Below are 15,229 nucleotides of genomic sequence, written 5' to 3' on the forward strand. Positions count from 1 at the left end.
CTAAGTTAAACGAGAGAGAAAAAACTCGAGAGTACCGACCCGAGAATATCTTTGAGAATCTTCAAGTTGAACTTGCTCGATCTTACATGAGAAGACAAAAGAATTTTTTAATTAAACAAGAGCACCAATTTATTACGATGCCAGTTATTTCTTGACGATGGAAAGAATTCAGTAAAAGAAGAAGAAGAAGAAGAAGAAAAAGAAGAAAAAGAAAAAATTGAAAAAAGAAAGAAGGAAAAAAATAAGAAAAAGAAAGAAGTATTATGAAAGAGAATACACTGAACTCATTTATCATTATTGCTATTAATTGTCGGAAAATTCGTTTTGCAATTATGAATATTAATAGTGTAAGAGGGAACAGTATGTTGCTACGATCGTTGGATTGACTAATGTACTATACATACTATTCTCACTTTCTATCTCTTTCTTTTCTTCTATATAGTCAACACGAAATCCCAAAGGAGGAAGGAAAGTATTTGACATTGGCCCTCGTTAGCCGTGATCGTAGCCATTTACGTAAATCGCCATGAGAATTTCACCGAGTTTGCACCATCTCTCAGCGCTTGCGTAGCTCTTCTTCCCACCTACCTACCTACCTATCTACCTACTTCCTTGATTCCTTCCATCTTTCCTTCCCCTTCTCACAAAGAGACACTGAAACAGGGTAAACGCACGCGAGTTACGTCTCTCGTAGTTATTCTATATTGAAGTTTCCGTTGCGGCGTTGACCGTATGCTACTTGAGACGTTTGCAACCATCTCTCAGCTCTTGGTAGCTCTTCGTCCCACACCTACCTACCTACTCCTACTCCTTGATTCTTCCTTTTCCTCTCTTTCACAAAAGACACTGAAAGGTAACGCACGCTTCGGTTCTCGTAAATTTGATTCTATGCCGTAATTACTTTGAGACGACAGAGGATGGTCACTCGAGAAGAATAGGTTGGTAGGAAGGGGATTGGTCCTTTTGGGATTTCTCTAACACGAACCAATGACCGACTCGAGAATAACTCGCCGTTGACCTTCTTACGCTTTCTCCTCTCATAATTATTCAGCAAAACGACAATGCGTGTAATCGCTGCTTCTAAGTGTTCTTTCGTTAAGCTTTGATTATCAAATATTTATTTAAGTTTGAATAACAATTTTTATCTTCGATATTTATAATCTCGTTTCCCTTTTAATTTCTAATTTGTATCCTTCCCTCTTATATTATTCTTATTTTTTTTTTTTTTAACTAATCTTCAAATAAATGACATAATATCTCTTGATAAAATTCATTTAATACGCGTATATTTTATATTACATTCTTAATTTGAAAGGAACTTTCGTTAACTAAGGGATACGAGAAAACGAGCGAACAAGAGGAATTACTCGAGCGAACGTAAAATTTGCCACGTTTTGCCATAATGAAACAGCTAGAGTTTGAGTAAGTAAAAATATGACACGACCCACGCTCGTAAGCGAGGCCGAAGTTAGGTCGACGAACGTCCGTGTATCGACTTCAGTTCGGCCAGCTCGACTAGCTAGCTAGCTAGCTAGCTAGCTTACGCGATGTTCATTAGTTAGCTTCACTCGTAAAAGCGAAACGACTTGACATTTAACAAGGAATCGATGAAAAGATTAAGTCCACGTGTATCGCTTGAAAAAACACTAACTCTGCATTTTTTTTTTCTTATCCTTCTTTTATTTTAATATAAATCTCATAAAAATCAAAGAAACAATGAACGATATCTATTACCTTTCAACAATATTTTTCTTCATTCCAAAAACTGTTTTTGAAGTTATACATCTTTTGGCGCGTAAGGGAAAATGTAATGGGGAGTAATTTTGTTCCGAGCGTCTGGAAAAACGACACCATGAAGTTTGTCGGTATTTACGACGCGCGGCAAAGCGATTTCAAGTATACGGCATGAAGTTGTCTTCTCTTCTTCTTCCCCCTTTTTTTCTCAAGCAGGTCACCCATCCAAGTACTAATCGTACGCAGCGCTGCTTTACTTAAATGATCGAAGCGGGAACTAATGCTGTAACCGCGCCATGACTGTTGACGCGTCAAGTAATTCGATATATCTCTCTTATATTTAGTGTGGACTGATATCTATATTTTGATATTTTCTTTTCTTTTTTTTATTCTTTCTTATATATAATAATAATTATTTTCTTTTTAAGTTATTTTTTCTTTGAAGTTTTTTTTGTTAAGTTATTTTTGAGGTTATATAGGTTATGTTCGTTTTGGTACAGCAAAGAAGTATAACTTCTTAAGTGCGTACATAAGTACACACACCAGTTTTTTTTAATTTTCTTTTTAATAACATTCAAAAGTTCATTTTATAAATCTACACTCGTCAAATTATTTTCAAAATGAACACTAGCTCGCACAGTTATATCAGAACGCAAGATTTAATATAAAATTACCCCCGCTAAACTTATTTTTTAATGAAATTAAAATTCTTCCGAGCTAAAGGTCATTTTATTATTCATCCTATTGTTCAAAAGTAAAAAAAAAAAAAAAAGGATCTACGAATGTTTGCTTTTATAATGCTGACAGTACTACTATAGGTGCCATTTTACAGACGATGCTCTTTAAGCCCCAGACGTTTTTCATTTTCAAAAACGAGCTAGAGGCCACGCATGAGATACTTTTGAAGGAGTTTGCGTCTTTTCCAATGACCTTCTCTTCGTCCTCGTCGTCGTCGTCGTCGTCATCACCTCTTACATCCTTTACCTCCTCTTCGTCTATAAATAAAGGGAGGCGAACTAAGTGCAGAACCCGTAGGTTGTCGTCAGAGTCATTAAGGGTAGTGCTTTGGTTTCCCTTCCAAGTACGTAGACGTTCTTCCCTCTTACCCTCCCCCTCCCCCTCCCCCATTCCCTTTCTCACGCTTTGTCTATTGCTCGCGCGCGCGCGCTCATCTATCTACGAAAACGCATTGGTAGGTGTAGATATATAGTTGAGAAAAATAAAAAAAAAAAACAAGAACAAAGATCAGAAGGAAGAGTTTATGCCACCCTGTCGATGCGAAAGGTCGGCGAAAATTAACTCGCATCGGCGTAGAAACTTATTTGGAGAATATTATAGAAAGGAAAATGGTCTATTCTTAAAAACGGATGGTTTTTTTTCTTTTTTTTTTTTTCTAAAAAAAAAAAAAGGATATATTACTCTGGCCATAAAACAAGAGGATACTTTATGGAACGATGTGTTTAAAGAGCTACGAAGAACATGAAAAAAGATAATGTGCTGTTTCCGACGTGATAATAGAGGTCTTTGTACTTTTAGCCGAGCTCATAAAATTTGACTCCTGAAAAGAGAAGGAAAAGAAGAAGAAGAAGAAGAAGAAGAATGAAAGATTGTCGTTACCGGTTTTTCGGTACGAGTTACAAAGGAACGTTAGGAGTAATAGCTTAATGCGTGATATCTAATGAAACTCCTTTTCTCAGCGTAATCCGCGGAAACGATGGGAGCTTTTGGATATGACTACGCCAATGTCGTGGCTCGCCGCTGTACTTACCACGGCAAGGAGAAACATTAGCAAGAACTCGAAATATACGTCGAGTAGTATTATTCGGCACGCCTTTTGTATATTTACTCCGTAGACGGGTTCTGTGCACTCACCGCAAACGGTTGTTGCTCTAACGTTGAGATATCCAAATATTCGAATATTTCAACCGCAAAGTTATTAACTATTTTATAATACCACACGAAGAAATATAATTAAACGACGAATAAATTGAAATACGAAGTATTCAACATATTTTATATCCTTTTAGTTAAGAAATAAGACAGGCGCATAAATATATGACAGATTACACGTGTAAATAATCATTTAATTTAGAAAATTCGCCAAAAAAAAGCTTTATTTCTCATAATGCACATCTTAATTTCTACTTACGTGGATCTTTGATAACTCGTTCGTTCATTCGCGAGTTGCTCCCCGACTCTCTGTCACTCATTGTGCGCCTCCTGTCGCGCAAACGTTCGCTTCACCTCCGACGACGACAAGTTTTAGCCCTTTGTTTGCTCATTACCTACGATTCTCTCACTCTTCCATACACATACATATATAGATATATATAAAGAAAGAGAGATAAAGAAAGACACGCGCATACTCGCGTAGAACGATAAACTTTTCGACGAATTACTACAGCCGACTCAACGTGGTTCCATTTGCGGTGCGCGGTATTCATGTGAAATTACGTCATTTTCGCAGTACGCGCTCCATCAACCGCAGTCGTTAGCATCGTAATGATAAAAAGCCCAGCACCGACATCGACGTCGATTCCTTGAGAGAATCACGGATTACCTTCTAAGGAGAACGCATAGAATAATCTACCGTCTTGTTACCTACCGACAATTTCTCTCCTATTATGCGGAAGAAGATCCGTTATTAATATGCTTTCTACAAGTCTCCGCGTTGTTAGACTACTATTACAAACTACTACCACTAATACTACTGTTATTAGTAAGTGAATTTCTATGTTTTTTTGTTTTTTTTAGAATAAAAACATCAACGAAGAGTTCAACATTAATTATATTTTTTTGTTCAACCTGCTAACTGTCTCCAGCCAGTCGAGCAATCGTAATAGAAGCTCGTTGTAGGTGGTTGCGGCTTCGAAGACGCACACTGTCTTTCCTCGAGAGAATGAAAGAATGAAGAAAAAAGTGATGAAAAAACCCTAGGATGGGAAAGAGGCAGGGAGGTCAGTAAAAATGGAAACGTTCTCGCGAAGAGAAAAATGAGAAAAGCTAAAGTTTTTACTCGAACCTTCGAAGGATGTTGTCGGTGTCCCTCTTCTCTACGTGTAAGACGATCCTGAAACAGCCGTATGTCTCTTCTGTGTCCGCTATGTCCGTTAATAGACCTCGCGTCGCACTTTTTCTCACCGATCTTTCCTTTTTTTTTTATATTTCTTTTTACACCCTTTTCTCGCTTTCTCTTACTTCTTTTTAGATTCACCGCAGCGACGATGGATAACCCGGTCCTTAACAGCCGTTTAATTTGTGTCTGACTCATAGTTTTTGTCCCAACAATGGTCTTTCTTTTCTTTCGGAAAAAGACGACTCTATTTTCTACGAGATAATTACGAACAGAGTTAAATCGTTCAATGAACATATTTCATTTCTTACCATACTCGTTCTCGAGTTAAGAATTCAAGAAATAAATCGACTGATATTTATTATTATTATTATTATTATTGAGATTAGAATTATAAATTATATTCACGTAAGGTTGAATCATTCGTTGGCAGTAAAACGAAGTTAACCAGGTGGAAAGGACCTTCTCGTGACATCTCGGTTTATACGACACTTCCTAATTTCTAGACATTGCCTGGAAGATCTCATTTCCTAGCCTGTCATTCATTCCACTTGAGAAAGGAAGGAAGAAACCTTCAACCCATAACGCAGACGATCACGGGATCCTTTCGTGAGAATGTTTAAAACCATGACGTTCCCTGACAGTTACCGAAAATTTCATTCCACGGATTTTGGATGAGGAGAATCGAAAAGCGATTATAATGGAAACGTACGAACATATTTTGCGAAATATTTAACATCTTTATACATTACTTTCTTTATTTCCTATCTTTCGTTCTTTCTATCTATTTCTCCTCCCCCCTATGTCATGGGAAAAGTATAGACTCCTGTCCCTTTTTACAGGAGGGGTGAGGAAGTACCTACTGCGTCATAAGCTCTTAATGCCACATTACAAATTCACGTGGGATTTTTCAGCGCTTTCGCTCAGCTTTTTCTACCTTTTTTTTTTTTCCTCCCTCACTTTGTAGGATTAAGAAAGATTGCGGAGACGGAGTCTCGTATAACGCGAGCACGCTTCTTTTGCGTATCTCGTTAAGTTATTTATTAACGTTAGCCCGTGGGTCGTTCGTTCGCTATTAAGCAAAAAATATATAACGAGTTTATGTCCGCGTTCGGATAAATCTACCGAGGGATAGAACAAATGCTAGAAACTAATGGCAAAGAAGAAGGTAACTTACACAAATTCGACGTTTAATTATGACATATATCAGTTCGATAAAAAGTATACATCTCATTTTCTCGAAAGGTAGATAAAAGTTGATTTGAAAATATTTTCCAGTCAATTTTTACATATCCCCGATATTTATTGTAATAAAAGAAAACAATTGTTATTATTCGAGAAGAAACACATTCGCAAATATTTTCCGTTCACGTAGATATCTTCTTCTTCTTCTTTAGGTCTGGATTCTCTAACCTATCGGATTAAGTTTGTTATTTGAAGTAAATATAATAAGTCCGTAGTGATTTTCCTTTTCTCGGTAAAGAAAGCTAGTTAGATCGGAAGAGGCTAACGGTTAATATACCGGCATTGCGTGTACGGAGGAACAATGCGATCTTTAATGCCAGTGTAGAATTTGAAATTTGAAATGCAACCGGTTCGGTGGAATCTTAGATATGCTGGACACGTAACGAACGGTAAGGGTTGCTTGGGAAGGGTTGAGGAGGGTTATACGCGGCTTACTGAGTATATTGCGAATATGTACGGTCTACGTCGAATCGCGATCTGCGGATACGTACTACGTATAATCCGCATAACCTCTAACGTCGATCGTGGCTTATGATATTACGTAGACCTCATTATACAACGTCGTATGCTGATCTATTTCGTGAATGTATGCGTTAATTCAACGAATAGACACATCTACGTAAGTGTAAAACGACTGTATCTACTTAATGTAGCAAACCCTGATGTAACCCTGTCGAGACTTGTAAGTAAATTGTTACATCGTTATATTTTTTTTAGCTTCTCCTAACTCCCTGGCACTTATCTTTCTCATTCTCGTGCTACGAAAATGCTGTTTATTAATTCATCATTTAATGCATTCTCGTTAAAGTTAATGTCCCAAGATTTTATTCGATTCTAAACAACCTCGAAAATACCCCTTTATTAAATATTTATTACAAGATTTTCATTTTTTGATTATTCAGTAAGAAATAATGAAATGATGTCAAAGTATTTGAAATTTTGACGGTAACAACGTTGTCGAGTTAATTTAAGAAAAATATTTGAATTCTTGTCCATCAATAAGGGTGATTTCCAAATGATGTGAAACGTTTAGAAAAACGTTAGTTAACTTCAGCACGATGAGTAGTAGGGAGCAGAAGTGATTGATGATGATGCACACATTACCGGTTCTCACGATCTTGAATTCACGCGTTCATAGTATATAAAAGTGTGTTCTAGGCTAACTATTATTTGTTTTTTCTTTATATTCCTATGTAGAATGGTAAAAGTGGTCGATACGATCAACACGGTGATTTTTATTTAAATTTTGTCGTTTATTTAAGATCATGATCGTATAATGTCGTTTAGGATGCATTAAGAAAGACGACAAGCAGTAAGTTCGTGGAAGGTAGCATCGATTTTAATCGCACAGTGTACGAACGAAATGCATATTCATTCGTCGACGATTCGACGGTGCGGGTCGTCGCCTCGAGAAGCAGACCGACGAGCAACCCTCGAATTTTCGACTGGCACCATTCGTGGGAATTGGAATGCATAACTCGTTGAAATTAATGGTCGCATTGACGCTTCTCACCTGATAGAATGAAAAATAAAATTGAATCGTTGCAAATCTAATTTTCTTTTTTAATATACGATTTTTAATATTTTCTTTCCAAATATATAACTCGTCGTAATAACTATTACATTATTTAGGTAATTTTTGTTCTTTTTATTATATCAGTTATTAAACATAGACAATTTATTATTCAATACTTTTTAAAACAGTAGGGGTTGTTATCTTTCAAAGAAATATTGAGACTGACATTATATAAATCCGTGTGCTTTATTATTATTATTATTATTTTTATTATTATTATTTGTCCGTAAAATGGATCCAAAAAGTAAGAACCGAGTTTTATAGAAAGTGATCTTGTTCGTTGGTCTATGAATAGGTAACGTCGAGATTATCGTTTTCGTCTATGAGCCTATTTTTATAGAGAGTAAGAGAAAGAAAAAGACAATGGTAGTTTCATTGAAAAACATGATTCGGTCGATAACGCCGATGCTCGGTTTAACTTTGCACTGCGAAAAGTTTATAGAGTCAAAGGTACCTACTTGAGCTTCTCTTGGGAAACGGCAAGAAGGATGGTACACGTCCGTCTAAAATTTACGAACAATATAAATCAATTTTCCCTTTATCGTTACAAAGTGAAAGGAGGCTATCCCGAAGTGGGTTAGCTTTGCGAAATGGAAAAGGTAACTTTGTTCAGCGAAAAATTTATTTGCGAGGAGCTGATTTTGAACTTGGCACATCTCGGATTCTCGTGATTTTCCACTATCTCGAAAATCTCGTACTCTCTCTCTTCAATTATTATAAATCTCTTCTTCTTGCTAAAAAAAAAAAGATATAATAGAAATTTATCTGCAAAAATAAAAAAAAAAACGTTCAAACAGGAAGAAACGTTATTAATATCTTTAATTAAATTTCACGGATGAAAGAATTCATGAAGTAATTATTATACAAACGATAACGATGTGAGAATTTATATTGGAAAAAGATATTCATAAATTGACAAATTCTAATTTTATACATTCTTTTTTACAAACGTATTATTATTTCTTTTATTAATCCTAGTATACAAAGATTACAAACGATTAAGGAATGATTCATACAATTACGATATAAATTGATAAAACAAAAATCGTGGTAAATAATAAAACGAGTTTTTCTGGCACTTACATAAGCTATAAAAAATATATATAAAGTGAGCCACTTCATTGTAGCCACAGATGTTAGAAATTCTTAGAAACGTGTAACCATGCTAAATGCATATATCCAGTGCTGCAAATGATTTCTAGCTAACAAGTATTAAATGTGTTGAATTAGATCGTAAAGAAGTGTAAGATTGTAATTTACATACGCAATGTAACAATTTTGTGCAACAGAATCTTTCCGGTATTTCTTAATTGTATGTCTTTGGTCTTTGAACAAGAGAGAAAGGATAAACTGAATTTCTCGATTATCCTTTCGAATTCCTCATTATATTTAGGTAAAGGCAACGATATCTCTTTATGTAGTATCTACTCTTTCCTCGTTCGTTCGTTCGTTCGTTTTACTGGTTGGATGTAATAGAAAGACAGAGAAAGAGATAGAGAAATGAAATTCTCTGGGAAAGAAACGTTTACCAAAGATATTCGTTTGGAACGTTCTTAACATCGTATTCGACGATCGATAAAACTATGTTCGTAGGTTCGTACAGCAGCCAGTTTTACTTCTTAGGTCTTATCGATCAAGGTCGTTCGAGATCTGAGCGAAAATGTCGGAGATATATGGAAGAGTAAAGTGGATGAAAAAGAGAAAGAAGAGAACGAAGAAGCTTCGTGCGATGTACGTCGATTTAAATGCAAGTTCAATGAGCCGAGGAGGAGGAGGAGGAAGACTTGAGGTGAAAAAAAGGTACGGAAAGGGATGAGAGAAAAAGATAGAGATAGATAGAAAGAAAGAGAAAAAGAGAGAGAGAAAGAGAGAGAGAGTGAAAGAGTAAGAAAAAGATAATAGGACTCGCAAGAAAGGGGGACCTTGCTGAACGATGATATTTGATTTATATCCATCGTGGGTTGTGGCTTGCAAAAGAAATGATTGTAACTAAGATTTATTTCGAGCTCTTTACTGTCACAACACCGACGACTTTTACCGAAGGTTAATATCCCGATCCAGACAGCAGCTACGTTTCACGCGAGCTCTAAGTACGAGCTCGTTTGATAAAAATCCATTATTGAATGGGGACCAGTTTCTCCGAAGGCGAGGGCGATTATTTAATGCCAGAGAGGGGAGTGTTAAATTGGAATAGATTGCAGCGCTCCTCTCGAGCTCTCCTTTTTTCCTCCTCTCTCTCTCAATCTTATGCTCTTTAACGGACGATCGTTCGACGGGCGTCTCTTTTCGTTCACGCGAAGGAAGAAAGAAGAAGAAGGGGGGAGGGAGGGAGGGGGGAGGGTAGAGGCGCCCAGTTAGCCGATCTTTCCAATCGCCTTCGAAAGCGCGGGACCCTTTGATATAGTTTGATGCAGTACAACCTCGAGTACCCCTTTTCACGAGAGTGTCCACGACATTGGCTACGATCGTAACTTATCCTTTCCAGCTATCATCGCTTTTTCCCTTTCGGCTTTATGCGTTTAATCTTGAAATAGGGAGAATTAACTCGACGACGGTTTCACTTACAATTAGTACGAATGCATATACCAATTTGTTATAACGTCTTTTTTTATAATTCGTTTGTTCGAGAACACAAAACATGATATCACAAAAAAAACTATTCCTTTGATTAAGAAAAACAAAGATTAGAAACGAAATAAAAGATGAATTGACATATTGCATAACGTAACGACGAAGACGTCTACGAGCAGACTCTGTGATCGTTCACTACAGTAAACCATCAAGGTTTGGTTTTACTGTTGCCCGGCGTCGAATTTGATCATGGAATCGCATTAAAAAGCACTCTGCAAAGGTGACTCGATTTTCTGGCACAAATGACAGCTCCCCGGCTTCGGTTCTTCTCTTCCTATCTCGGCACAGCTATTAACTCTACTAATTTTCAATTACCCGTCTCGACGAACGATATTTGCAAGCCGCAGTCAATTTCGGTGCTAGGAACAGCTAGCTACCGGGCAAAATTTCGCGTAGGGTTGTTCTTCTTCTTCTTCTTCTTCTTCTAACTTGATCGCACACTTATTAGCACTGCCAGTCTCTTTTCGAGGAAAGAGTGAAAATTTACGTAAGAGTGTTATCTATCGTAAATCTGATAAATTGAATATTAATGGGGTCGGGCGCGTATGGTGGAACATAACGGCCAGTTCTCCGCAAAAATTCATTGCTCGTACTCCAACCATAACGTTTGCAATTTCTCCCTCGACGCAGCTTTCTACTTACGAAAAGATAGAGAGAGAGAGAGAGAAACAGCCCACTTCGCAAATAAATTCGGAACTAACAATAAGCATTTCTAATATAAAGTGAAGTTATGTATTTTCATTTTAATCATTTTTGTTAAACGCGGAAAAAGGAACATTTCAAGAACAATTCGAGATATCTTCATAGTCTTTACTTAATTAACTTTATTTGACAAATTTTCATATAATTTAGCTCTCATTGTTATAGAAATTCATGAATAAATTCTATTTTATTCCGAAGAAAATAAAGATTAAACCAAAGATTCTTTAACTCTGTCACTTTCTTTTCCTCTCTCCCACTCTCTCTCTCTCTCTTTTGTCGCACCCTTAATTTTTCCCCTCTTTTTAGTCCGTTATCGCGGCGTTGGTAGGAAACGGTAGGATAACAAGGGTTAACCTAATTATTTAGCCGCCAAACTCCTTACTCGTTGAGAGCGTGTTTGACTGCTCCACCCGAATGGTGCCCATGGGATGAGAGAACGAGAAGAGCGGAAGATAATAAGAGTAGAAACGACGGAATCGAAACAACACGAGAAAGAAAAAGAGAGAGAGAGAGAGAAAAGCAAAAGGGAATACACGATTTCGACCCTTCATGGATACATGGGGTTGGACCAACCATGTTCCTACTACGAATCGTCTAATAAAACGGTACGAGGGCTAAACTGTTGGATTCGGGAAGGTCGTGTTATCGCGTCTAGGTGATCCAGGTGCGTAATTAAACTTACGGCTCGCTCCTGTGCAACTATCGTCGTTGACTTTACGAGTGGCGTTGCTTGTTGTCGATTTATCTCGTCTGGTCATGTGGACGTGCCATAGCTCCTTATCGATTAGGCTGCATACGTACAATTTCGAGGGTTTTAGCTTCGTTCAGCTGCTTCTAAAGAGTTCACGAGAGAAATCAAACAAGTTAGACGTACTAATAGATTTCCTACATTTCTTTTGTCATTTCTTTCTTTACCTTTTGATAAGATTATTTTCATTATTCAATGTATAAAGATCGTAATAATCATCGTAATATCGTAAAACGTCAAAATAATGATAAGTAAAATCTAATGGAAATAATAAATGGAGAAATTTTAATGAACTAACTTTAATTTAATATTGAAAATTAGTCCAAAAAATGAAGATAAAAGATAAATCGATAAAAGTCTGATAATCTCTTCCAGCGATGGGTCGAAGGTCATGGAATTTGTTAGAGTAGGCCCCCCGTGTAACGAGGAAACTTTGGCACCTATCGGACGAGCCAGGGGAGAAGATCGAAGGAGATGCAATGGGAGAGAGTACAGTTTGGAAATTCGAGGGTACATGACCAGTTCGAGGCATCTCCCAGCGAGTCGCCGGTTATGAAGTTGGAGGTTACGAGTCCGCATCTGGCGCCACATGGCCCCTTTACCCTCTACTTCCTCTCCACCCCTTATCCACCCAACTTTCCTCATTTGCGATAATGTATGGCTACCCATTAAAGCGGAGGCATAGACCGATCTTAACCAGGGAACAGGTAACGGGTAGCCACGTAAAATGTTCCCGACTGGCAACGAAGAAATTAACGGTAACACGAGTCACTTTGCGGACTCCGATTGCAAATGCTACTACCAGAAAATTCATTTTGATATACGTAGTGATTAGAAATGATGATTAATAAATATGTAAGGTATATATATATTTTACAAATGATTAATTACAAAATAGGATTATTACATTTGACGTATAAAATTTGTATTAAGTATCAGTAAGATTTGTTTTGCATTTAATGTAATATCATATTCTTCTCGATAAACTAAAGAGCATGATTAAAACGATTTGTACACTCTCGAGCGATAGGTAATAGACTTTGGAAATAGGATTAGAAGTCACTGTAAAGTTTATCGAGCGTGCAATGTAGAGCAGTGAGTTTGAACAAGCTCCGTGCATTACTCCATGTTAAATTTCACACACGTGTGACTAAAATTGTTCAGATATAATTTGTATACTTCGAATTCGCTCTAAAACTATCGATCAAAGGGATCTCGACCGTAAGAAACGTAAAATCGAGCTTGCAATGTAATCAAAATTTAATATAAAAAAACGAATTGAAATGATTTGATTGAAAATGATTTCAATTTGAATGAAAGAAACGAGGAAATTTTATGCACGGGAATGTTATTTAAAAGAAAATCATGCGCGGCCCGTCGTCGTCAATGTCTACAAATTTTTTGTAGCATTCTGAAAATCCAATTTAATATAAGGAAAGGGAAAATTATAAATCTCGAGACACGGTGGTAATGCATGATAAAATTGTAGAATAGTAATATCGTATAGTAAGTGGAAATAACTTTTTCAATTCTGACTCTTTAATACCGTGCAAGAAAATCGATGTTTTTCTTTAGATCGTCAGGAAAAAGGTACCTACATTGATTTACTTTAGGAACGACAGCTTTATTACTCCAATTTTATATGCGCGCTCGTGTGTGTGTGTGTGTGTGTGTTTGTGTGTGTACAAACGTAACTGCATGAATAAAATCAGTGCTTGCATCAAGACGACGGCTTTCACCTGAGATTGATTCTCATCCCGACGAAAAATGCGACTACGTTTCTGTTGCCACCGCTTTGGGATCTTGAGATTAGATTTTCTTTTCCTTTACCGCTAGTTGTTCTTTTTCTTTCATAATACATCGAAGACGACGACGACGACGACAAGAACGACAAGAACGAAGAAAACGAAGTGAGACGAACATAAATAACCATGACTACTCTTTTACTTTTCAATATTACGTTATCTTTTCGTTTATATTATTTTTAAAGAAACACATTTCGCCGAGCACGACATTCTTTTTACGTTGCCATCGATTTATGTAAAATATTATAAGCAAAATATAAGGCAAGGGAAAACTGCAATTTTTTTATTATCCAATCTTGAATAGCTGAAATTCATGATTTGTAATACTTTTAAAATCGGTAATGATAATAAATCTATTTTTAAAGAGAGTGATTTATTAATAAATATATTTGAATAATGAAATAATAACACAATGTAATTAGCATTAAATTTGATTCATAGAAATGTTCTTCCATGGCTTACGAAAATATAACTTTATCTCTAAAATTTTCTCATCGATCAACAAACAAATCCGACTACGACTATTATTAAATTTTTAACGTTTTACAGTTCTCATCTGTGATTACTTTGGAACTCTTTTCACCACTTATTTTTGCTTACGTAAAGTTTGCAGATCAGAAAGCCACGGATTATACGAATAAAATGCTTACACTGTGTCGGCACGAAAAGAATAAGAAGAGCAGCTTATACGAAAAGGACGCAAGGAGATGCCATTGATGTAAGCGGAAATCGAGGATTTAATTAGGTACATTGGCCGATCGATAATCACCGATCGAACGAAAAGCTTTTTAATTACTTTACCACGAGTAGGTATTATAGAGAGAATTTTATTGACTACTACCTATATTGAATCATATGAATCGCGATGACTCAAAATGAACTATTCAACATTATCGAAAGTTCTATCTTAACTGAAAAGACATTTTTGAAAGCCTTCAGTTTACTGAATTCAAATTAGAACAGAAATTCTCATACATATTCGGTCTCTTCAATTAGATTATTATTCAATTATACAAAAAGTAGATAAATTATAAATCATTGAATCTTAAGCATTAAAATTCGTTCGAAATTATATAAAAAAAAAAAAAAAACAGTAGATACTCAGATTTTTTGAGAAATCGCCTATAAATCTTTCGCGAGTGCTACCGTGCCGTAATATATATAGCTTTTTTCTCTGGTTCAATCGAACTGCCAATTTCGTTCAGTGGAAAACGATCGTTCTGCATGCATCAGACGAATTCGAGAACTTTAACGCGAATTTTCCCCGTTTTTCGTAGTCGCATGTCAACGTCACGTACACTCTTGCACAATGCGACTTGGTACGATGCTGCTGAAGCAACGATCGTGACATACCAAAAGTGAAAATTTACGGCTAAAATTAGCCGAGTAAGGTCGTCGCCGAGTGATTTCATCGACGATAAAATTACGACGTTATTCGAATTTAATTGTAATTTAATCATTATTAACGGAGAAATAAATTGATATTATTTCGAGAAACACAATAGGATTATAAATAAAAGTAAGCGTTAAGGTGTTGATTCGAATGATTTTCTTTTAGTGGCGAAATAGAGATTCATGTTCGTTGTGGATAAAAAGAAACGAAAAAAACACGAAGAGAAAATATAGAGAATTTTAATTTAGCCGGGGGTCATGTCAGAGGTGGTTGCGACACAGTTCGGCTTATACTTTCGAGAGAAAGGATAACGAACCGTGCA

The sequence above is a fragment of the Polistes fuscatus genome, unplaced genomic scaffold (assembly GCF_010416935.1).
Source record: "Polistes fuscatus isolate 324 unplaced genomic scaffold, CU_Pfus_HIC Scaffold15, whole genome shotgun sequence".
Taxonomy (NCBI): Eukaryota; Metazoa; Arthropoda; class Insecta; order Hymenoptera; family Vespidae; genus Polistes; species Polistes fuscatus.